We start from the raw sequence: 24,575 nt of genomic DNA, 5'->3' as shown, positions 1-24,575 counted from the left end.
GAGACCCTCTGCGCGCCCGTGCAGCTATGCTGAGCGGCCGCGCAGCTTGCTGCGCGCCCGCGCAGAAATGCTGAGCGGCCGCGCAGGGGTCGAGTTCCAGAAAATTTTTTACAGTTCAGAAAAAAAACACACAAAAACCCATCACAGCCCATAAACCCACGAATTCTTTTCCCATTACCCCATGATTTTATCCCTCAACCCCACTCCTAATCTAATTTAACCTACTCCACACCCTATATATACATACACCTATCCCACATATCTCCCACAAACTTCCTACACTTAAACCCTCTCATAAACATCAAAAATCAGTTCTTACACACTTTTATTCACAAATCAATGGCACCCAAGAGAGCACGCACTATTGACAGCAGCAGCACAGTTCCTACTGCTGATTCATCAAGGGGTACTGCTGCAAGGCCTCGGTTAACTGACAGAGCCGCGGAGGAGGAGTACACTAGGCTGTTGGGGAAGCCGATTCTGAAGGAGAGGGGGTTTTTACCATCAGGGAGGGATGGTGAGTTGTTGCCCATGATTGCAGAGAAGGGGTGGATAGCTTTTTGTGAGTCACCCGAAGCAGTACCGATGAGTGTTGTTCACGAGTTCTACGCGAACGCGAAGGCTGAAAAGAATGGGTTTTCTGTAGTTCGTGGGCTGACGGTTGATTATCATCCTGCGGCGATTCGCCGTGTGATTGGACAGCGAGAGAGGAAGCCCGAGGAGGAGAACTGGAATAAAAAGACTGCTGAGGACTTTGACTTGGATTTGATTTGTGCGACTCTCTGTCGACCGGGCACAGTTTGGAACCGCAGTCCAGCCAATAATGAGTATCGTCACTTTCCGGCGATCGCCATGAACAGGTATGCCCGTGCATGGAATGCATTTATATGTGCTAATATTTTGCCTTCTTCACATGCACACGAGGTCACAGTTGAGAGAGCACAGTTGTTGTGGGGAATTCTGAATGAGGAATACTATGTGGACCTTGGTGAGTTTATCTACCAAGGAATTCTGAAGTTTTTGAGGGGAGCAAAGCATATGAACATCCCTTATGCATCCACGGTTACAAAGCTATGCCGAGCAGTAGGAGTGAACTGGCCGGCTCATGAGTAGTTGCAGTTGCCAGCAGCTCCGATAGATTCTGGCACTCTGAATGGGATGCAGGAGTGGACCGGTGGTGAGCCTGAGGAGCATGGGCTGAGTTATCGTCTTCCAGGAGGGCGTCCAGCACGAGGTGCTACTATGGCCAGGCCAGGGCGTGGTGAGGCTAGTTCTTCGAGAGCTCAGGAGGGTGCTGGGATGGGTGATGCCCAGTATAGGAGGCTTTCACGGTGGATGGATGCCATGTATGAGACACAGAGCAGGTTTGCTCAGGAGCTCACTCTTGCGTTAGGGACTGCTTTTCGAGGCCTTGGAGCTGATATCCAGTGGCCAGTTTTTGGTGAGGACTCTGCATACCCGCCGCCTGATACTCCACCCACTGAGGGTGATGATGATGATGACTCCGAGTAGGTATACCCTGTGTTCCTTTCTACTACCTTCACTGGGGACAGTGAAGATTTTAAGTTTGGGGGTGGTAGTTAAGGAATATTTTGTGTGTGTCATATAGCTGCATATTCATGATAGTTAGTTCATATAGTTGCATAATTTTTGCCATATAGTTTTTTTTATATATAGCTTTATTTGTTTGTCATATCATATAGCTCATGCATATACCATGATCCCTTTTGCAATGATTTATCGACTGAATTGTGATATTGATGCGAGTGTAGTGATAGCATTAAAGTGATATTAAGTTGTGTAGGTTGATATGCATGCTAGAAGCACTTGTATTGTCACTAAGTCTTAGAGAATGCTTAAGGACTAGATTGTTGTTATGATCTGATTATTTTCGAGGATAATCTATTTATTATGCTTAGAATTTGATAATAGGTTCTTAGTGGTAAAGGCATGAAAAAGAAAAAAAAATGGAGTAAAAATGGAATTTGTTGCTAGTTGTGGCTAGGCGTCAAATGGCTAGTAGCCGGCTCGCATGTTATGCGAGTAGTCTAGGGTTGAGCAAGATGGAGCGAAACGCACTTGCTCAGAGAAATTTTTTTTTTTTTGCATAATTGATCAAGAGTGGGCTCTTTGGTATTCGAGTTATTAAGTTCTTAGGGGACTTTGTGCCTAGTGACCTAAGGCTTTTAGAGTCTGGGATCCGCTAACCTAACGCTCGTTACATGGATACCATTGTATAAGTCTTTTGTGGACCTCACTCATTGCACGGTCAAATAAGCATTTGAGTTGTAAATAAAAAGCACGATTCCGTAGTAAGCTCCAGAGTTCTTGTAGTGTTGTATATCACTTTGTGCCTAGAATTTTTATTCTTTGTATAATCGTAGGATTGCCTTGAGGATAGTCTAGTCCTAGTAATTGGTCTAGTTCCAAAGCATATCTGTTAAGCATTTGCACACACCACGTTTCTGGCGGTATGTCCGTTTGCATAAGTTTATTGATCTTTAGTGTCTAACTGCATTCGTTGAGATGTGGCAATTTGGTTGGTTAATTGTAGTAAGGGGGATCGTTGCATTTTCATATAGATTGCATTCATGCATATTTTTATTTGTTTTGAGTCTGTGACGCTTGAGGACAAGCATCGATTTAAGTTTGGGGGTGTGATAAGTGGCATTTTATACCACTTAGAACATCTTAAAATGGCTTAAATTGGTGTCTTGAAATCAAGTATTTTGTGTATTTGATGCGTTTTTCTAGTGTTTATGCATTTCAGGGTATTAGTTGCATTTCGGAGGAGGAATCATCAAGAATAAGCCTTGGCATGTGTTCACCATTGCCAGAGGAAGAGAACGGGCAGATTACGGCGAAGAAAAGGAGCAAACCGGGAATTTTTCCAGTAGGGTCCTGCGCGCCCGCGCAGCAATGCTGAGCGGCCGCGCAGCAGCCTTGCGCGCCCGCGCAGAAATGCTGAGCGGCCGCGCAGGGTCGGGGAAAAAGCTGAATTATTTTAGACTTCTACTTTTGTTTGGCTTCCAACTTCTATGTAATCTGAGTTTTATGGGACTATTATATAGGTATATTTGAGACGTTTTCATAGAGTATTAAGAGGAGATTATGTTTTAGATTGTGTTTTACGCAAGAAGCGAAGGAGATAAGGAAGAAGACCGATTTAGCACACAGCAACGAAGAGGTAGCATATATTCTTGTGATTCTTGTTTCGTTGTAACGTTGGATGCTAGTTTTCTTGCTTTGACTTATTTACTCTTGTGACGTACTCTGTTTTAATATAATCAGTTTAGTTATTATTTTCTTGTGTTTGTTTATCATGATTTCATATGAACCCATGATGGCGATAAGTTTTATTATGGGCTAATCGTGATCATGAGGTTGCAACGGATTTATTATGGAATTCTTTAGTTAATTGTTTAATACTTTAGTATGTGATGATTGCATGATATCTAGTATTGGTTGTGCGTATTCGTCTTATGTGCGTCGCAAACATATAAGATAGGGTGTTAATCTCTTGTGAAGCGACGGTGGATCTTGAGATTTAGAACTTGCCATGCTAGCATAGGTTCATGTACGTTGTGCATGATTAGTGGGTAACTCTAACAGTTTTATTTGCCCTATGTAATCAAAAAGGAATAACTTGTGCTTAAATCGTTGTGTTGTCAATTTCTATAGACATATAGGAACTCAACATAATTGATGACTATTCAACTTCTATCTTAATTGTGGATGTTTGGTAGAATGGTATTAGTACAATGAAAGTTGGCTTTTATCAGTTTCGTGTTATTCGATTAATATCATCACTGTCACATGCTAAAGGTAATAACTATGGCTATAGAAGGAAGTAATAATGAAGTTGTGATCTCATGAGTGTTTTATTATTGATAAATTGAAGTGTTAGTTAAGTGGTTAATTAAGTAGTTAATTATAGTTAATATTTAATCAACAATTTTAAGTGTTATTATCTTAACATTGAGAAGTAGTCATACATTGGTGAGTGAGTTAAATTAGACAATAAATTAGTCTGAGTCTCTGAGGGAACGAACTAGAAAGTATTCTATATTACTTGCGAACGCGTATACTTGTGTGAATATTAGTGCGTGATTTCGCCCTAACAGCCGGCCACTCCGATTGATTCTGGGACTCTGAATGGGATGCAGGAGTGGACAGGTGGTGAGCCCGAGGAGCATGAGCTGGGTTATCGTCTTCCAGGAGGGCGTCCAGCACGATGTGCTACTATGGCTAGGCCTAGGCGTGATGAGGCTGGTTCTTCGAGAGCTCAGGAGGGTGCTGGGATAGCTGATGTCCAGTATAGGAGGCTTTCATGGCGGATGGATGCCATGTATGAGACACAGAGCAGGTTTGCTCAGGAGCTCACCCTTGCGTTAGGGACTGCTTTTCGGGGCCTTGGAGCTGATATCCAGTGGCCAGTTTTTGGTGAGGACTCTGTATACCCGCCGCCTGATATTCCACCCACTGAGGATGATGATGATGATGACTCCGAGTAGGTATACCCTGTGTTCCTTTCTACTACCTTCACTGGGGACAGTGAAGATTTTAAGTTTGGGGGTGGTAGTTAAGGAATATTTTATGTGTGTCATATAGCTGCATATTCATGTTAGTTAGTTCATATAGTTGCATAATTTTTGCCATATAGTTTTTTTTATATAGCTTTATTTGTTTGTCATATCATATAGCTCATGCATATACCATGATCCCTTTTGCAATGATTTATCGACTGATTTGTGATATTGATGCGAGTGTAGTGATATCATTAAAGTGATATTGAGTCGTGTAGGTTGATATGCATACTAGAAGCACTTGTATTTTCACTAAGTCTTAGAGAATGCTTAAGGGCTAGATTGTTGTTATGATATGATTATTTTCGAGGTAAATCTATTTATTATGCTAAGAATTTGATAATAGGTTCTTAGTGATAAAGGCATGAAAAAGAAAAAAAATGGAGTAAAAATGGAATTTGTTGCTAGTGGTGGCTAGGCGTCAAATGGCTAGTAGCCGGCTCGCATGTTATGCGAGTAGTCTAGGGTTGAGCAAGATGGAGCGAAACACACTTGCTCAGAAATTTTGAAAAAAAATAGAAAAAAAAAATAGAAAAAAAAGAAAAAAAGAAAAAAATTTTGTGTTTATGCATAATTGATCACGAGTGGGCTCTTTGGTATTCGAGTTATTAAGTTCTTAGGGGACTTTGTGCCTAGTGACCTAAGGCTTTTAGATTTTGGGATCCGCTAACCTAACGCTCGCTACATGGATACCATTGTATAAGTCTTTTGTGGACCTCACTCATTGCACGGTCAAATAAGCTTTGTTGTCGTGAATAAAAAGCATGATTCCGTAATAAGCTCCAGAATTCTTGTAGTGTTATATGTCACTTTGTGCCTAGAATTTTTATTCTTTGTATAATCATGTGATTGCCTTGATAATAGTTGAGTCATAATAACTGGTCTAGTTCCGAAGCATATCTGTTAAGCATCTGCACCCACCACATTTCTGGCTGTATGTTCGTTTGCATGATTTTATTGATCTTTAGTCGCCTAACTGCATTTGTTGAGATGTTGCAATTTGGTTGGTTTGTTCGTAGTAAGGGGGATCGCTGCATTTCATATAGATTGCATTCATGCATGTTTTTATTTATTTTTGAGTCTGTGACGCTTGTGGACAAGCATCGATTTAAGTTTGGGGGTGTGATAAGTGGCATTTTATACCACTTAGAACATCTTAAAATGGCTTAAATTGGTGCCTTGAAATCAAGTATTTTGTGTATTTGATGCGTTTTTCTAGTATTTATGCATTTCAGGGTATTAGTTACATTTCGGAGGAGTAATCATCAAGAATAAGCCTTGGCATGTGTTTACCATTGCGAGAGGAAAGAAAGGGGCAGATTACGGCGAAGAAACGGAGCAAACTCAGGAATTTTCCAGTAGGGTCCTGAGCTGAGCGGCCGCGCAGAAAGCTGAGCGCCCGCTCAGCTATGCTGAGCGGCCGCACAGGGTCGGGAAAAAAGATAAATTATTTTAGGACTTCTACTTCTGTTTGGCTTCCACTTCTATGTAATCTGAGTTTTATGGGACTATTATATAAGTAGATTAAGAGACGTTTTCACGAGGTTGGATCGTGGTATTAAGCAAGGAGCGAAGGAGATAAGGAAGAAGACCGTTTTAGCACACAGCAACGAAGAGGAAGCATATTTTCTTGTGATTCTTATTTCGTTGTAACGTTGGATGCTAGTTTTCTTACTTTGAACTTAATTACTCTTGTGCCGTACTCTGATTTAATATAATTAGTTGAGTTATTAATTTTTTGTGTTTGTTTATCATGATTTCATATGAACCCATGATGACGATAAGTGCTATTATGGGCTAATCATGATCATGGGGTCGCAACGGATTTACTAGGGAATTCTTTAGTTAATTGTTTAATACTTTAGTGTGTGATGATTGTATGATATCTAGCATTGGTTGTGCGTATTCGTCTTATGTGCGTCGCGAACATATAAGATAGGGTGTTAATCTCTTGTGAAGTGACGGTGGATCTTGAGATTTAGAACTTGCCATGCTAGCATAGGTTCATGTATGATGTGCATGATTAGTGGGTAACTCTAACAGTTTTATTCGCCCTGTGTAATCAAAAGGAATAACTTGTGCTTAAATCGTTGTGTTGTCAATTTCTGTAGACATATAGGAACTCAACATAATTGATGCCTATTCAACTTCTATCTTAATTGTGGATGCTTGGTAGAATGGTATTAGTACAATGAAAGTTGGCTTTTATCAGTTTCATGTTATTCGATTAATATCATCATTGTCACATGCTAAAGGTAATAACAATAACTATTGAAGGAAGTAGTAATGAAGTTGTGATCTCATGAGTGTTTTAATATTGTTAATTGAAGTGTTATTTAAGTGATAAACTAAGTAATTAATTGTAGTTAATATTTAGTCAACAATTCTAAGTGTTAGTGTCTTAACATTAAGAAGTAATCATACGTTGGTGCGTGAGTTTAATTAAACAATAATTAGTCTGACTCTCTGTGGGAACGAACTAGAAAGTATTCTATATTACTTGCGAACACGTATACTTGCGTGTATTTTAGCGCGTATTTTCGCCCTAACATAAATCCAACAGCAGCAACTGCAAATCCAGCAGCAGCATGAGATGAGGGGGATAAACTAGGGTGTTAGTTTTTAAGTCTTTCCAGGCAGTGAAGCCCCCAGAGTTTAAAGGTGAGGCAGATCCTGTTGTTGTCAGGATATGGTTGAAGGAGATGGAAAAAGAATTTGCGCTCACCAAGGTGAGTGAGGATTTAAAGACGGATTATGCTAGTTATTTTCTGAAGAATAATTCGAATTATTGGTGGGAATCCACGCGAGCATTAGAAGGAGAAGGTCATGTCCCATGGGCCAGATTCACAGAGCTGTTCTTGGAGAAATACTTTTCGGACTGTCTCCGAGGTCAAATGGAGATGGAGTTTTTGGAATTGAAGCAAGGAAATAGGAGTGTTACGGAATATGAAGCGAAGTTTACAGTGTTGGCCCGTATAGCACCGGCATACGTAAGTTCGGAAGCTCAACGAGCAAAGCGGTTTCAACAAGGGTTGAAGCCAGAAATAAGGAGTGGAGTTGTAGCTTTACAACTTAAGACATATACTTCTGTAGTCCAGGCTGCCTTAGTGATAGATAGTGACCAGAGGTTAGCTGTAAAGGAGCAGGGTGAGAAGAAAAAGAAGTTTGAAAATGGACGTGCTAGGTCAGAATCAGGTATAGCAAGTCAGAAGTTCCAGCGTTGGTTTGGAAAGAATAAGAATAAGAAGTTCCGAAGACAGAATTTCCCTCAGGCTAGACCCAGTACCACTTCAGTTAACTCTACCCCGACAAGGCTTAGCAAGCCAGTGATTGATTGTAAGACATGTGGGAAGAAACATAGTGGTCGGTGCCGATAAAATATCAACTATTTTAAGTGTGGCTAGAAGGGTCATTATTCCACGGAATGCAAGTCTGAGACTCAAGGAGTAACCTATTTTAGTTGCGGCATAGTGGGGCATATTGCTAGGAATTTCAAGTCAGTGACCCAAGGTAGTGTTGGAAGAAGCGTGTCCCAGGGACCATCAACCAGTATTGTTATAGCTAGAACCTTTAAGATGACCAAGAAATTTCCAGCTCATGATTCCGATGTGGTTGCAGGTACGCTTTCTCTTAATTCCGTACCTGTTAATGTTTTGTTTTATTCGGGAGCGTCCAAATTTTTTATATCTGTGAATTGTGTAAATAAAATGCAATTGATGTTGGAAGACTTAGATGAGCCGTTGACCATAGAAGTGGCTAATAAAGATAAAGTGCTTGTAAGCCAATTTTGTCTTAAATATTCCATAAAAGTTTCATGATATATATTCCCTACCGACCTAATACCCTTTGAGTTAGGAGACTTTGATGTTATTCTAGGCATGGATTGGTTGTCTCTATATAAGGCAAATATTGACTGTAAGAAAAAGAGAGTTGTTATACACCCCAGATAATAAAAGAATCAGTTATCAAGGACAGAGGCATGATAAAAAGTTCCTTTCAGTAATGCAAGCAAAGATATTGTTACGGCAAGGGTGTGAGGCGTATTTGGCTCATGTGGTGGATACAAAGAAAGAGACCCCTATTTTGGATGAGATTCCCATAGTAAGAGAATTCCCTGACATCTTCCTAGAAGAATTACCAGGATTGCCACCTGATCGAGAAATAGAGTTCTCCATTAAATTGATACCTGGAGTCGAACCAGTTTCCAAAGCTCCATATAGGATGGCCCCAATGAAAATAAAGAATTGGCTAAGCAACTTCAAGAACTATTGGATAAGGGAGTTATTCGACCCAGTGTTTCTTCGTGGGGTGCTCCAGTGCTATTCGTAAAGAAGAAAGATGGAAGTATGAGATTGTGCATTGACTACAGAGAACTGAACAAGTTGAAAATACATAACAAGTATCCATTGCCATGGACCGACGATTTGTTTGATCAGCTTAAGGGGGAATTTTATTTCTCAAAGATTGATTTAAGGTCTGGCTACCACCAACTGAAGATAAAGCCCGAAGATATTCCCAAGACTGCCTTCAGGACAAGGTATGGCCATTATGAGTTTTTAGTGATGTCGTTTGGATTGACAAATGCACCAACGGCTTTCATGGATTTAATGAATCGGGTGTATAAGGAGTATTTGGATAAGTTTGTTAATGTATTTATTGATGACATCCTCATATATTCAAAGAATCCAGAAGATCATGTGACGCATTTACGGATTGCCCTTCAGAAGTTGAGAGAAAAGCGATTATATGCAAAGTTCTCCAAGTGTGAGTTTTAGTTGACAGAGGTACAGTTTCTTGGACATGTAGTGAGTAAGGAAGGTATTAAAGTAGACCCAGTAAATATTGAAGTCGTATCAAAGTGGGAGCAACCGAAGACTCCGACGGAAATAAGAAGTTTTCTTGGATTAGCTGGATATTATCGAAGATTTGTAAAGGATTTCTCGAAGATTGCATCCCCATTAACCAGGTTAACCAGGAAGAATGAGAAGTTCATTTGGATGGAAAAGTGTGAAGAAAGTTTCCAAGAATTGAAAAGAAGATTGGTGACAGCTCCAGTATTAGGATTGCCAGATGAGACGGGAAACTTTGTGATTTATAGCGATGCTTCTTTGAAAGGTTTGGGATGTGTATTAATGCAGCACGACAAATTTATCGCCTATGCCTCCAGACAATTGAAGCCTCATGAGCAGAAATATCCAGTTCATGACCTTGAGTTGGCATCTATAGTGTTCGCTCTAAAGTTATGGCGTCATTACTTGTATGGAGAGAAGTGTGATATATATACGGATCATAAGAGCCTGAAGTACATATTCACATAAAAGGATTTGAACATGAGACAGAGGAGGTGGTTGGAACTAATTAAGTACTACGATTATTCGATTAACTACCACCCAGGTAAAGCCAATGTAGTGGCTGATGCCTTGAACAGAAAAGAGAAGTTGAATATGGTTCGGATTGTGGACGAACTAGCACGAGACTTGGAAAGGATGGAGATTGAGGTTCGAGTACCAAGTGAGAGTCAGGAGCAATTATATGAAGTTACCTTCCAGCCAGCGTAGATGGAAAAGATCAAAAGGTGTCAAGAAGGAGTTATGGAATAAGAGTTGGATACTTTAACAGGAGAAGAGTCATGTACTCAAAGGGATAACCAAGGTTTGTTTAGATTTTCCTCTCGAGTTTGGATTTCTAATGTGACGGAACTGAAGAATGAAGTATTACACGAAGCGCACAACTCTAGGTTTTCTATCCACCCTGGTAGCACTAAGATGTACCAAGACTTGAAGAGAAACTTTTGGTGGCCAGGAATGAAGAAGGATATTGCCAACTGGGTGAGCAAATGTCATGTGTGCCAAACGGTAAAAGCGGAGCATCAACGACCAAGTGGATTGTTACAACCTTTGGAGATTCCCCAATGGAAGTGGGAAGAGATCGCTATGGATTTTGCAGTGGGATTGCCAAAAATGAGAGCAAATCACGATGCTATTTGGGTAATCATTGATAGATTGACCAAGTCAGCGCATTTTCTTCTGATCAATGAAAGGTATTCTTTGGAAAAGCTAGTTAAGTTGTATATGGATGAGATAGTTACCAAGCATGGAGTGCCAATGTCTATAGTGTCAGATCGAGACCCGAGATTCAATTCCAGATTTTGGACTAAATTCCAAGAGTGCCTAGGAACAAAGTTGAATATGAGCACCGCTTATCATCCTCAGACAGACGGCCAAAGTGAAAGAACAATTCAGACTATAGAGGATATGTTGAGAGTTTGTGTTTTGGATTTTAAGGGTAATTGGGATGAACACTTACCTTTGATCGAGTTCTCGTACAACAACAGCTACCAAGCCAGTATTGGAATGCCGCCTTACGAAGCTTTGTATGGACGTAAGTGTAGATCACTGTTGTATTGGGATGAAGTAGGAGAGAAGAAAATATTAGGTCCCGAGTTGGTTCAGCAAACCAGAAATACAATAGTATTGCTTCGGAAAAGGTTAGAAGCAGCCCAGGACAGACAGAGAAAGAATGCAGATTTGCATAGGAAGGATATGGACTTTGAGATAGGAGCTCTGGTGTTACTAAAGGTATCACCTTGGAAAGGGTTAGTGCGATTTGGACAGAAAGGAAAACTTAGCCCCAGATTTATAGGACCATTCGAGGTTTTGAAGAAAGTGGGAAAGGTTGCTTACGAGATAGCATTATCACTACAGTGGCAGCACATTCACAATTTGTTCCACGTATTCATGTTGAAGCCCTATGTCCCTGATTCGAATCAAGTCATAGAATATGAACCAATTGAATTTCAGCCAGATTTGTCCTATAAGGAACAACCGATCCAAATCTTAGACCGTAAAGAACGAGTCCTTAGGAATAAGTCGATCCCCATAGTGAAGGTCTTGTGGAGAAATCCTCGAGTAGAAGAGTCTACTTGGGAATTAGAGTCAGACATGTTTGATAAATATCCTCATTTATTTAGCTGAGTCAGATTCCGGGGACAGAATCTTTTTAAGGGGGGAAAGATATAACGACTTGTGTATTTTCTTTTTATTTTCAATATTTAAAAGTGTAATATTTGAATAAATAATTAAATAAAATGTGCGTATTGATTTTTGGCAGCAGTGTGTTGATTTTATTATCTATCTGTGATCTATTGGTATATGAGTTGGATTGTGTGAATTATTATTGAGATATGTGGTTTTGTTATGCTTTTAAGAGTAATTTTATTACATTTTTAATTCTGTAAATATCTTGATTTGTTTCTAAAATTAATTTTACAATTTTATAATTACAATAATTATTTTTAGGACTTTATAAAATTGAGAAATTAATATTTCACTAATTATTTATTTTTAAATGATTTTCTCAGTGTGTTTATTTATAAATTCCATATGTAATTCCAGAATTCCTCAAAAATCATGGAATTCATATTTTATGAAGTTTATAATATTCTAGTAATTTTAAAATTATCTTGGAAATTTTCGGGATTAATTTCACCGCGCGTTGTTTCGTTTAATGGTTAAAAAGCGGGTATAAATTGTATTTTAAAAATTATTTTAAAATTTCAAAAATTATATTTTTAATTACTCCGGGATATTTATGACCTTTTGAGACTTTGTATTTATTTCAGTATGTTTTCAATCACACTTTATTCGTTAAAAATATAAAGTCGCGATAAAAATCAGGTTTCCGGGTATACAGAGATACGTGTTAATAAATCGACATGTATCCTGTTTTTGCAGGACACGTGTGGCTGCCATATTATTTCCTTAAACATCAATTTCCCTTTTGCTCTCGGCTGTGCCTCTCGAATAATCTCGATTCTCTCTCTCGATTCTCTGGTTCTCTCTTTTGTTCGTTTATTTCTCTCGTTTCTCTCCTGTTTTCTCTCCTCTCCTCCTCCCACTCTCGGCTTCCCTGTTGTGGTCAGTTTTGCCACCGCTGTTCTTGCTTTTTTTCTGATTGGTGCTCGGTTCTGTGCTTAATTGATTGTGAGTAAATATATATATGTATATATGCATGTAATCAGTTGAGTATGGGTGCTTAGTTCCCTTTTTTTTGTTGCCGGTTCCTCCATTTCCGGTTGCCACCGGTTTTATCCGGCGATGCGACCAGCCTGTATTGTGTTGTTGTTGCACGCGTTGTGCATGTGTGTGGCCGTGTTTTGGGTTGTTTGTTGCCTGTTGTCTGATTCCAGTTAATTCGAATTAATTTTTATTAATTGATTTTCTGCAGGAATTAATTATGAATAAATATTCGTGATGTTATAATTCTTGAGGGGAAAATTGTTTTATAATCGGTGAAATTTTTGCGTTGGAATTCGAGTAATCGAGTGCCCCGAGAATTTTGCCGCCGTACCGCGATGACTCGTTACGAGCGGATGGTAGGCGGTGATGACTTTGTTCTAAGTCCTAATCTTTATAAATAAATAAAGCGATTTACAGTTGCTGCCAAAATTTTCTAAAAATTTATTTTTTCAAACGTACTTTATTATATTAAACGTTTTACCCCTATTTGTATACAGACTACGTGATTACGTGATTATGTGTACAATAACTATACGAGTCGGATTATCGGATTGGGTTATTAGGGTCTGAGGATATCAAGCATGTCGGTATAACTGATTAGGGTATTCTGTATGTGTAGATCCCAGTTGAGTTTCGCCAAGACCGAGGTCAGCATAAAAGCTACTTAGGATTTCCGAAAGTGTTGCAAGGCAAGTACCCCTGACCATTATTTTATGGTCAAATAAATATGAATAGCTAATGTTTTAATCTCGTAAAGGAACAAAAACATTTTAAGTTACGTATCCCCTGTAGTTATAAATCACTGTTTTCAATCTGTTTTGGGGAAAAGTAACTTCGAAAGGTACCTTTCTCGAATGAAATGATTTGCGAACTAGATTTTATATGTGTGATGTTAAAATGAATGGTTTTGAAATGAGATAAGTACATGTGTTTTGAAAACTGGATAAAACGATCAGATATGGGATACATAGGGGCCAGAGTAGGCCTATTGAGGTGGCGTAAGAGGCTAATTCGGTTGCGTGCAAATTATAACCGATTAGTCCAGCAGGTTAGAGACCTAGCTAGTCTCTGAGTTCCATAACAGGTAAATGGGATGGCAGTTAGAGCCATTTGGTGTTGATAGCCTGATCAGTTGTCTTCACATATCTGTTACGTATCTGATTTGGCTTTGTGATTCCCGTAAGGGTATAAGTAATTGATATAGTGGTTTTATAAATCTGAATATCATGCTAAAATTGGACTCTGGTACTTACATAGCACACTACTACATTGTTTTATTAAAAGCATGCTAGTCAGTGATATCCAGTTATCTCAGCTTTTTATTATATAATGTCGTTCACATGATTATAGCTATGTTCCTATCTTTGGTTACATTACTGTTTTTATTCTGTTATTCATATGTTGGTACTGCTGAGCGACTATGCTCACCCTTGCAACCTGTTATGTATATATGTCGTAGATGCCTCGAAGACCAGTCAGACAGACCCGTGTTCCCGCCCCTTCAGGACCCGGCTCCTAAGAGGTAGTGTATATCAGGCCACATACGGTCTGATGAGTTGCTAGATATAGTTAGAGTGTGTCAGATATTGAATAAATGGTTTGTAATATTGTGAACCTGAATCATACTTGAACCTGGATCGGATCTTGGTTCGGGGTCAAATTAGTAAATAATAATAATAATCTTGTTGTTTATATTTCTGGTGTTTGTGTTGAGTGACGTCAACTCCTGATACGAGGTTGAGGCCGTCACATAACGATCCCAATAGAATAACTAAACCAATCGACAAGCAGCATATCAACAAATGCATTTACTCACTTAGAGATCAGTTAAATCATGCAAATCAACTTACAAACTAGAGACGTGCGTGTGTGCAGATGCTTACAGATATACTATCGCAACTAGATCGACAATCATGACTCACTACTTATCAAGACAATCCCAAGTTTATAAACAGAATAAAAGCTAGACTCAAAATAACTTATAACACTTCAATTCTATATCGGAGTTTAACATGTATTCATGCTTTTATTCACAATAAAACAACACAAGTATACTTATTTGATCGTGCAATGAGTGAGGTCCATAAAAGATTTATACAATAGTACTCATATAGCGAGCGTTAGTTAGCGGGTCCTAGACTATAAAAGCCTTAGGTCACTAGACACAAAGTCCCCTGAGAACTTTATAACTCGAGTACTAAATAGCCCACTCGTGATCAATTATAAATTACACTTATTCTTTTTTTTTGCTTTCTTTTTTCCTTTTTTTGTCTATTTTTTCTTTTTCTACGAATTTTGGAATGAGTGCGTTTCGCTCCATCTCATCCAACCCTAGACTACTCATATAAATATGAGCCGGCTACTAGCCATTTGACACCTAGCCACATAACTAGCAATGAACTCCAATTTCCTCCAATTTTTAAATATCCATATTTTTATTATTAAGAGAATATCCTAAATTCTAAATATAAACAAGTGATTAAACCTCGACAAAACAACAAACCATGACTATGATCTAGTACTCTAACAACCTATAAGACTTAGTGAAATACAAGTGTCTCTAACATGCAAATCAACTTAATACGACTTAACATCTCTAAACACGACATCACTACACTAGCATCAATATCACAAGTCAACTGGAAAAATTATCTCAGGGATCATGTTATATTGCAAATGCATGAAAACTATATGAAGAAAATAACATAAAACTACCAAAAAAAACTATATGACAAAATATGCAAACTATATGAACTAAAGTATCATGAACATGCAACTATATGAGACTCACACAAAAACATATTCCTTCAACTACTACCCCCAAACTTAAAATATTCACTATCCTCAGTGAAGGTAATAGTAAGGAATCAGACATACCTAATTGGAATCAGAATCCTCACCCTCGGCGAGTGGAGTGTCGGGTGTGTTCGGAGGTGGATACACGTAATCCTCACCAAAAATTGGCCATTAGATATCAACTCCGGTGGCTCTGAAATTTGTCCCAAGTGCCTGGGTGAGATCAAATGCATCCTCCGTGCCAAACGCCTGTACTGTGTCATACTCATGCCAGCTCCCATATCAGCTCCTTCCACATCCTCATGCGCATGCTGTGATGGTCCTACCTCATCTCCTAGCTGAGATCTCCATGCAGTCCTGCTCACCCGAGTGGCTCCAACAGCTGGCCTCCCACCAGGTAGGTGGTTAAAATATAACCAAGCCCCTTAGATCGGGCTTGCCTCCATCCCATTCTTGCATCGTAGCCAAAGTAGTGCTGTTAATAGGAGCACTCGGGATCTGTTACTTCTCGTGTGCGGGCCAATAAACACCAACTGCCACGCACAGCTTCGTCACCAAAAACGCATATAGAATAGATCCCGTAGTACTCCCCCTCAAGAACTTCAGAATCCCCTGATAAATCACCATCCCCAAATCTATATAATCGCCCTGAAGAATGCCCCATAACAACCGTGCACGCTTCACAATAATCTCATGCACATGCGAAGATGGCATGATGTTAGCACATATAAAAGCGTTCCATGCACGGGCAAACCTGTTCATTCTGAAAGCCGGGAACGAAGAATACTCGGTCGTGCCCCTCTTAATCTTCCAGTAAGTATCGGGATGGCACAGAGTAGTAACAATAAGATCCAGATCAAAGTCCTTTAGAGTCTTATCATTCAAGGTGTCCCGCCCCACCTTCCTCGCGGGCTTCTTAATCACAGTCCTGATAACCTCTGCACTATACTCCACCGTCCTCCCTCGAACCACCATAAATCCATTCTTCTCGGCCTTGGCATTCGCATAGAACTCACGAACAACACTCATGGGCACAACAATGGGTGCCTTGTAAATAGGAACCCAACCCATCTCAAGAATCATCTCCAACAGCTGACCATCCTTCCCTTATGGCAGAAAACCTCGCTCCTTGATGATTGGATTTGAAAGAAGCCTAGTATACTCCACTTCAGCCTTGGGAGTAGAGAACCTTGGCCTTACACCACCCACACTTGATGAATCGGTGGTGCTGCTATCGACTTGCATTCTTTGTCTCTTGGGTGCCGTTAGAAGTGAGAAGAGAGAATAAGAGTTATGTTTGAGACATAATTTGTGTTTGAGAATTTGTTAATTGGTGAAGAAGTTGTGTATGAGGTGTATGTATATATAGGTGGTGAAAAGAGAATTATATATGGAATAGAAGTGGGATTTGATTATGGGAATAATGGGAGTAATGTGTTTGATTTGGAGAGGGAATTATGGGATGGGGTGGAGTAAAATTCGGCTGGGAATTGATTTTGGAAAAAAATTCCTGTTTTTCCCCTTTAACTGCCTTTTATTTTTTTTCTGAGTCGGGACCTGAAACGGCCGCGCGCTGAGACGGCGCGGGCGCTCGCTACTTCTACCAAATTGGCGCGGCCGCGCGCTGTAACAGCACGGGCGCGCCATGTTTCTGTAAATTTCAGCGCGGCTGCGCGCTAGAGTAGCGCGGGCGTGCCAAGCTTCTGAAGTGAGCCCTGAATTTTTTTCTTTTCTGATTTTTTTGTGATTTTCTCCTTTCTTTTTGCTTCCTCTACTTACTAATGTACAACAAACTTGGGTTGCCTCCCAAGAAGCGCTTTTTTACGTCACTAGCTCGACGTAGAATCTCGAGATCAAACGGACAATGAAACGGCACTAACCACCCCGCGGTTTGCCGTGTCACCATAGTAATGCTTCAACCTCTAACCATTTACCTTGAATGCCTGGCCCAAATCATTCTAAAAAATTTCCACCGCTTCATGTAGAAACACAGTTTTGACAATAAACGGCCCTGACCAACTTGACTTCAACTTTTCGGGAAAAAGACGGAGACGAGAGTTGAATAAAAGAACTTGTTGCCCCGGCATAAATGATTTGAGCACTAAATCTCGATCGTGCCACCTCTTGACTTTCTCCTCATACATTTTGTTGTTCTCATAAGCTTGAAGTCGAAACTCGTCGAGTTCATTCAATTGAAGCATACTCTTCTTTTCAGCCGCATCCAAGTCGAGATTCAACTTCTTCAAAGCCCAATATGCCTTATGCTCGAGCTCCACAGGAAAATGACACCCCTTACCATAAACCAACTGAAATGGCGACATTACCAATGGAGTCTTATATGCTGTTCTATAAGCCCAATAGCTTTATCAAGCTTCAAAGACCAATCTTTCCTTGATGGACACACAACCTTCTCTAAAATGCGCTTGATCTCTCTGTTAGGCACCTCAGCTTGACCATTTATTTGAGGATGATAAGCCGTAGCAATGCAATGATTCACATTATACCTTTTTATCATAGCAGTGAACTTGCGATTGCAAAAATGCAACCCCTCATCACTGATTATGACTCTTGGAGTTCCAAACCTTGTGAATATCTGCTTGTGAAGAAAATTAAGCACTACTTTCACATCGTTCATTGGCAACGCCTTAACTTCAACCTATTTCGACACGTAATCAACTGCCAACAAGATATACTAATTGTTACAAGATGAGACAAATGGCCCAATGAAGTCAATTCCCCAAACATCGAAGACCTCAACCTCGAGAAGCACATTAAGAGGCATCTCATCCCTCTTAGACATATTCCCCACACGGTGACATCGACCACATTTCAAAACAAACTGGTGAGCATTTTTAAATAATGTCCTCCATAAGCCGTTGAGTGGCAATCTCGCAAGATCCCCCCTTTTCGCTGTAAGGAATACATCTCCTGATGATTTGGTCAGCTCCTTGACGAAAAAGAAACGGCTCATCCCACATATACCACTTCACTTTATGTAGAAACTTATTCCTTTGAGCATAAGATAAGTCGGGAGGCATGATATTACTCACAAGGTAGTTCACAATATCTGCGAACCACGCTTCTTCTTCTTGCACTCCAAACAGCTGCTCGTCGGGAAAAGATTCATTTATCAATGTCTTATCCAATAAAGTAGCATTAGGATTCTCTAAACGCGAGAGATGATCATCGACTTGATTTTTAGTTCCTTTTATGTCCTTGATCTCTAGTTCAAATTCTTGAAGAAAAAGAACCCATCTAATCAATCTAGGCTTCGAGTCCTTCTTGGAGATTGGATATCGAATTGCAGCGTGATCAGTGAAAACTGTCACCTTAGTCCCAAATAGATAAGATCGAAATTTCTCAAAACCATAGACAATAGCCAAAAGTTCTTTCTCCGTAGTGGTATAGTTCAGTTGAGTACCAATTAGGGTCTTACAAGCATAGTAGACCACATGAAATATGTTGTTCTTCCTCTGCCCAAGAACTGCTCCAACTGCATAGTCACTTGCATCGCACATCATCTCAAAAGGTTCATTCCAATCAGGTGCAGTTATGACCGGTGCCGTGATTAAACTCTTCTTCAATATCTCAAAAGATGCAAGGCACTCATCATCAAACTTGAAAGGAACATCTTTCTCTAGCAAACTGCATAATGGCTTTGAAATTTTCGAGAAGTCTTTGATGAAACGCCTGTAGAAACCCGCATGACCAAGAAAACTGTGAATTCCCTTAACAGAAATGGGTGGAGGAAGATTCTCAATGACCCCCACCTAGGCCTTGTCCACCTCTAGACATTTACTAGAAACCTTGTGCCCGAGAATAATGCCCTAACGCACCATAAAGTGACATTTCTCCCAATTGAGAACTAGATTGGTCTCAACGCACCTCTTGAGAATGTGTCCAAGATTTTACAAGCATTCATCAAAAGAATCGCCAAAGACTAAGAAGTCATCCATGAACACCTCCACATTTTGGCCAATCATATCATAAAAGATGGCCATCATGCATCTCTGAAATGTGGCTGGTGCACCACACAGACCAAAAGAAACTCGTCTAAAAGCAAAAGTACCAAATGGACAAGTGAGGGTAATTTTCTCCTGATCTTCTGGAGCGATAAAAATCTGATTGTAACCTGAATAACCATCCAGAAGATAATAGTACTCATGACCGGCCAACCTGTCAAGCATCTGATTAATGAAGGGCAAAGGGAAGTGATCCTTTCTAGTGGCTTTATTCAGCTTCATGTAGTCCATGCAAACTCTCCACCCCGTGACTGTTCTAGTAGGAATAAGCTCATTCTTCTCATTTGCTACCACAATAATTCCAACTTTCTTTGGCACACATTGAACCGGGCTTACCCATGAACTGTCAGAAATAGGGTAGATGATCCCTGCATCTAGCCACTTAAGAATTTCCTTCTTCACTACCTTCTTCATGATTGGATTTAGTCTTCTTTGCTACTCGACCTTAGACTTTCTACCTTCCTCTAGCAGAATTTTATGCATGCAGTAAGAAGGGTTGATTCCCTTGATATCTGCTATAGTCCATCCAATTTCCGATTTGAACTCTCTCAAAATCCTCAAAAGCTTTTCCTCATCACTATCTGAAAGGTCAGATGCAATAATAATAGGCAGAGTAGATGCATCACCTAAAAACGCATACCTCAAATGCTTAGGTAAAGGCTTAAGCTCAAGAGTGGGAGCTTCCTCAATAGATGGCTTGAGGCGTTTAGGAGCTTTGTTCAATTCCTCCATTTCAAGAGATTCAAAAGGCATATATATCTTCCTCTTCCAGGGAGAAATATTCAAATACTGCAATTGTTCTTCACCTTCATCATCTTCACTATCCAAATTGCCCAACAAGGCTTTTTCTAAGGCATCGGACCTTAGCAATTGATCAAATTCCGATGTGACCACCGAATCGACCAACTCCACTTTTAAGCACTCCTCGTTATCAGTAGGAAATTTTATAACATTAAACATATTAAAAGTCACATCCTGATCCAGAACTCACATTGTGAGCTCACCCTTCTGCACATCTATCAAGGTTCGGCAAGTCGCCAAGAAAGGTCTTCCCAAGATTATGGGAATCTTCTTATCCTCCTCGAAATCAAGAATGACGAAGTCAGCAGGGAAGATGAGTTTATCAACCTTGACCAAGACATCCTCCACAATACCTCACGGATATGTAATAGAACGGTCGGCCAACTGTAAGGTCATATAAGTCGGTTTTGGATCAGGCAAGTCCAACTGCTTGAAGATTGATAAAGGCATCAGATTCATGCTAGCTCCCAAGTCACATAAGCATCTGTCAAAAGACACTTTTCCAATAGTATACGGAATAATGAAGCTTCCTGGATCCTTAAGCTTCGGAGGCAACTTCTGTTGCAGCATAGCACTGCATTCCTTCGTGAGAGTGACTGTCTCTAAATCATCTAGCTTTACCTTCCGAGAGAGAATACCTTTCATAAACTTTGCATAAATAGGCATATGCTCAAGAGTCTCAGCGAAAGGTATGTTGATATGAAGTTTCTTGAACACCTCCAGAAACTTCTCAAATTGCTTTTCCAGCTTTTTCTTCTATAGCCGGTTGGGAAAAGGTGGTGGAGGATAGATCTTCTTCTCCCCTGTATTACCCTCAGGAGGAGTGTGCTCGACAGTAGTCTTCCTTGGTTCCACTTCTACTTCCTACTGCTCTACTTCTTTCTCAGCCTCAGCTTCTTCGGTCAATACTTGAGTTTTTTCGGGATTCGCAACCTTTCCAGACCTTAAAGTGATTTCGTTTACCTGCTCCTTAGCTTCCCTCTTTCCAGGAACTTCAGTGTCACTAGGTAGTGTATCAGGCTGACGATTTAGCAAGGCATTGGCAATTTTCCCAATTTGATTTTCAAAGGTCTTGATAGAAACGGCTTGACTCTTGCACATAAACTTCAAGTCCTCTACTTCAGATTTTTTATTGGCTTGTTGCAACTGGAGTTGTTGTCTTGGTGCATATTGTGGTTGCTGAAAACCAGGGGGGTTGTACTGCTTAGCTGGATATTGCTGATAAGGTTGTTGAACCGCATTCTGAGTGTTGCTCCAGCTGAAATTAGGATGATTGCGGTTGTTGGGATGATAGGTGGCTGGCACTGGTTACTGCGATCGCTGGAAGTTGCTCACATACTGAGTTGATTTATTAGAAATTACGCACTGATCAGTCTCGTGGGCATCAACACAAAGTTCACAGATACTAGCGATTTGATTAACTCCATAATTAGCCAAAGTGTCCCCCTTTGTCCTCAAAGCCTTAAGTTGGGCAGCGATAGCAGTTGCTGCGTCTAACTCCAGAATTCCTGTGACTTTTCCCTGAGTCAGCCTCTGGGAAGGATTCTGGTACTCATTAGCAGCCATCAGTTCAATAAGTTCATAGGCTTCAGCATAGCTTTTAACCCACAAGGCTCCTCCTGATGCTGCATCAAGCATGGGTCTAGAAGTAGCACCCAATCCATTATAGAAACAATTGATAATCATCCAATCAGGCATGCCATGGTGTGGGACTTCCTTAGCATCTCCTTATATCGATCCCAAGCCTCACACAGAGATTCTCCAGTTTGCTGAGCAAACTGAGTAAGAGCACTCCTGATTGCAGCAGTCTTCGCCATAGGGAAGAATTTAGTGAGAAATTTTTGTGCAAGATCCTCCTGAGTGGTGATAGACCCTGCTGGTAGAGAGTGTAACCAACACTTAGCTTTGTCCCTTAGAGAGAACGGGAAGAGGCATAGCTTGATAGCATCTTCAGCCACATCATTAAACTTGAAGGTGTCGCAGATCTCGATGAAATCCCTGATGTGCATGTTGGGCTCTTCAGTAGGAGAACCCACAAACTGAACTGAGTTTTGTATCATCTGAATTATGCTTGACTTGATCTCAAAAAGGTTAGCCCTGATGGTTGGTCTGATGATGCTTGACTGAATGTCATTAATCTTAGGCTGAGAATAGTCCATCAAAGCCTTCGAATTTTCCGCTTGATCACCCATCTCTACTAAAACTGGTTCTTCAACTTTCTCTTCTTCTTCTACCGTCTTTTCTTCCTCACAAACTTCATTACGAACTACCATAAATTCTTCCTCGGCTTTATCCAGTGTTCTCTTACGAGTACGCGAACGCGTATTGTTATTCCCAGTGGACTAACAATGAGATTTACAGAAGGGGGGTTGAATGTAAATCTCAAAACTTTTTCAAGTTTTGAGCAGTTTCTAAGGCTAAGTGTTTGAGTGATCAAATGTGTGTGAATTGCTTGAAGCTGATGCAGACAGATATATATTCAAACACAAATGTAATGAGCACAAAGAACTTAAAAACTTTTCTGGTGGATTTGTTGTTCCACCAGAGATGTGTTATTTCAGAAAATCTGTGATTCAAAGAATTAAATCACAGCTGCTTCCTAGTACAAACTAGATGATTTTCTCTCTTGATATTTCTAAACAGCACAGGAAAATTCATATCTAATTACTAGCTGCTACTTGGTTTATATATCACCAAGTTTACAAGTGAAGACAAACTGTAAAATATAATTGAAAAGATTCTTCACATGTTTCTTCTTCATTTCTCTATCCAATGCAATCTAGGATAATCTGTAAATCTTTGAATACTTCCTTGTTTGCATCAGTATGGGTTGACAGAGACATATGCTACTTGGTTTATATATCACCAAGTTTACAAGTGAAGACAAACTGTAAAATATAATTGAAAAGATTCTTCACATGTTTCTTCTTCATTTCTCTATCCAATGCAATCTAGGATAATCTGTAAATCTTTGAATACTTCCTTGTTTGCATCAGAATGGAAATGCTGCATTTTCTTGATTCCTCTTAGAGGCTTCCACATTCCAGTATGTCTCTGTCAACCCATGTGCCTCTGTCAGCTTGTGAATTGTCACTATCAACTGCTAATGAACTAAGCATCCGTTGAAGCTTTCATCCGTTGATGCCTTATCCGTTGAGGCTTTATCCGTTGAAGCTTTATCCGTTGATGCATTATCAGTTGAAGTCTTTATCCGTTGAAGCACTTATCCGTTGATGGATATTATCCGTTGAAGCATTAGAGACATCTGTTGAAGCTTTGTTTCTTATCCGTTGAAGGTCTTCAATATCCGTTGACACTTCTTCACTTATACAAAATTACAAGGCATGGAATATTTACAATTAGCCCTCCTATTTGTACATCCATCAGTAGTCAACATGACTGATTATTTCCTAACAACATCTAAGAATTACAGCTTGAAACCAGAGAGTGAAATGTGCTACAATACTAAACTTATTGCTAAGTAAAGCTACTCATTCATCGGATAGCCAAGATGGTCTTATCCGTTGAGGCTACAAACACTAAATTTCTACTTAAGTGTTTTGCTTAACTTATCATCAAACTAATACACATATTCCTAACAATCTCCCCCTATTTATGTCTACTAGAACTGTAGGCATAAATTTAGGTTTAGCTTGATGATAACAAAACACTTAACAAATATATAAACTGTAATAAAGCAGAAATTCAAAAGTGCTACAAAAATGTATATGCTGAGATGGATTTGAAGAATTACATTGTTTCCAAGGGTGCTCCTTTAGCCTGAGCAAATTACTTTCTTTTCCTTTGATCCCTGGTTTTCTTTCCTAGCCTCCTGTCATTCTCCTCTATTTGAAGTTGAAGTTGTCTATAGAATTCAGCTTCATCTTCTTCATTGATATCTAACTTAGATTGCATATCCTTGAGAGTTTCATTACTGGCAATCTTTAGCTGATCTTCAATTCTGAAAAATCTTCTGACTCCTTTGTTGTCTCTGAACTCCATCAACATTCTCAAGTCATTCACAACTGTTTAGTCAACAATACGAATTTTTTTGATCGAACTTTATATTCTAGTTTCCTTTGGTTACTGCAAGATATGTCTCCTTTCAATATTCATAGACTGAAATCCAATTTCCATTACATGTATTTCAATTTGAGTTAGTTATAGTTAGTATAACTAACTATTGTTAGTTTATTTTAGAATTCTATTCTATTTTATATAAATGAATATATTCTAATTATTAGAAATTGAAATCCATTTCGAGTATCGTTATATATTTCTATTGAAATCCATTTTTAATATCTTTATAATGAGGTGATTTATGAATTGTAGTTCCTCTTTCTTGAATGAGT

At 39.6% G+C, this 24,575-nt stretch overlaps 1 non-coding gene across 1 annotated transcript; it reads left to right on the top strand.

Moving 5' to 3' along the window:
* Positions 1-21,919: 21,919 nt before the first annotated feature.
* On the top strand, positions 21,920-22,025 carry LOC141669038 (small nucleolar RNA R71). The gene has a single exon (XR_012553339.1). It is a non-coding gene; the product is annotated as a small nucleolar RNA R71 (small nucleolar RNA).
* Positions 22,026-24,575: the final 2,550 nt, after the last annotated feature.

This window comes from Apium graveolens, chromosome 6, assembly GCF_009905375.1.
Source record: "Apium graveolens cultivar Ventura chromosome 6, ASM990537v1, whole genome shotgun sequence".
NCBI classification, from domain to species: domain Eukaryota; kingdom Viridiplantae; phylum Streptophyta; class Magnoliopsida; order Apiales; family Apiaceae; genus Apium; species Apium graveolens.
The sequence above is the reverse complement of the archived record's forward strand: the minus strand, read 5'-3'. Positions and strand labels throughout refer to the sequence as shown.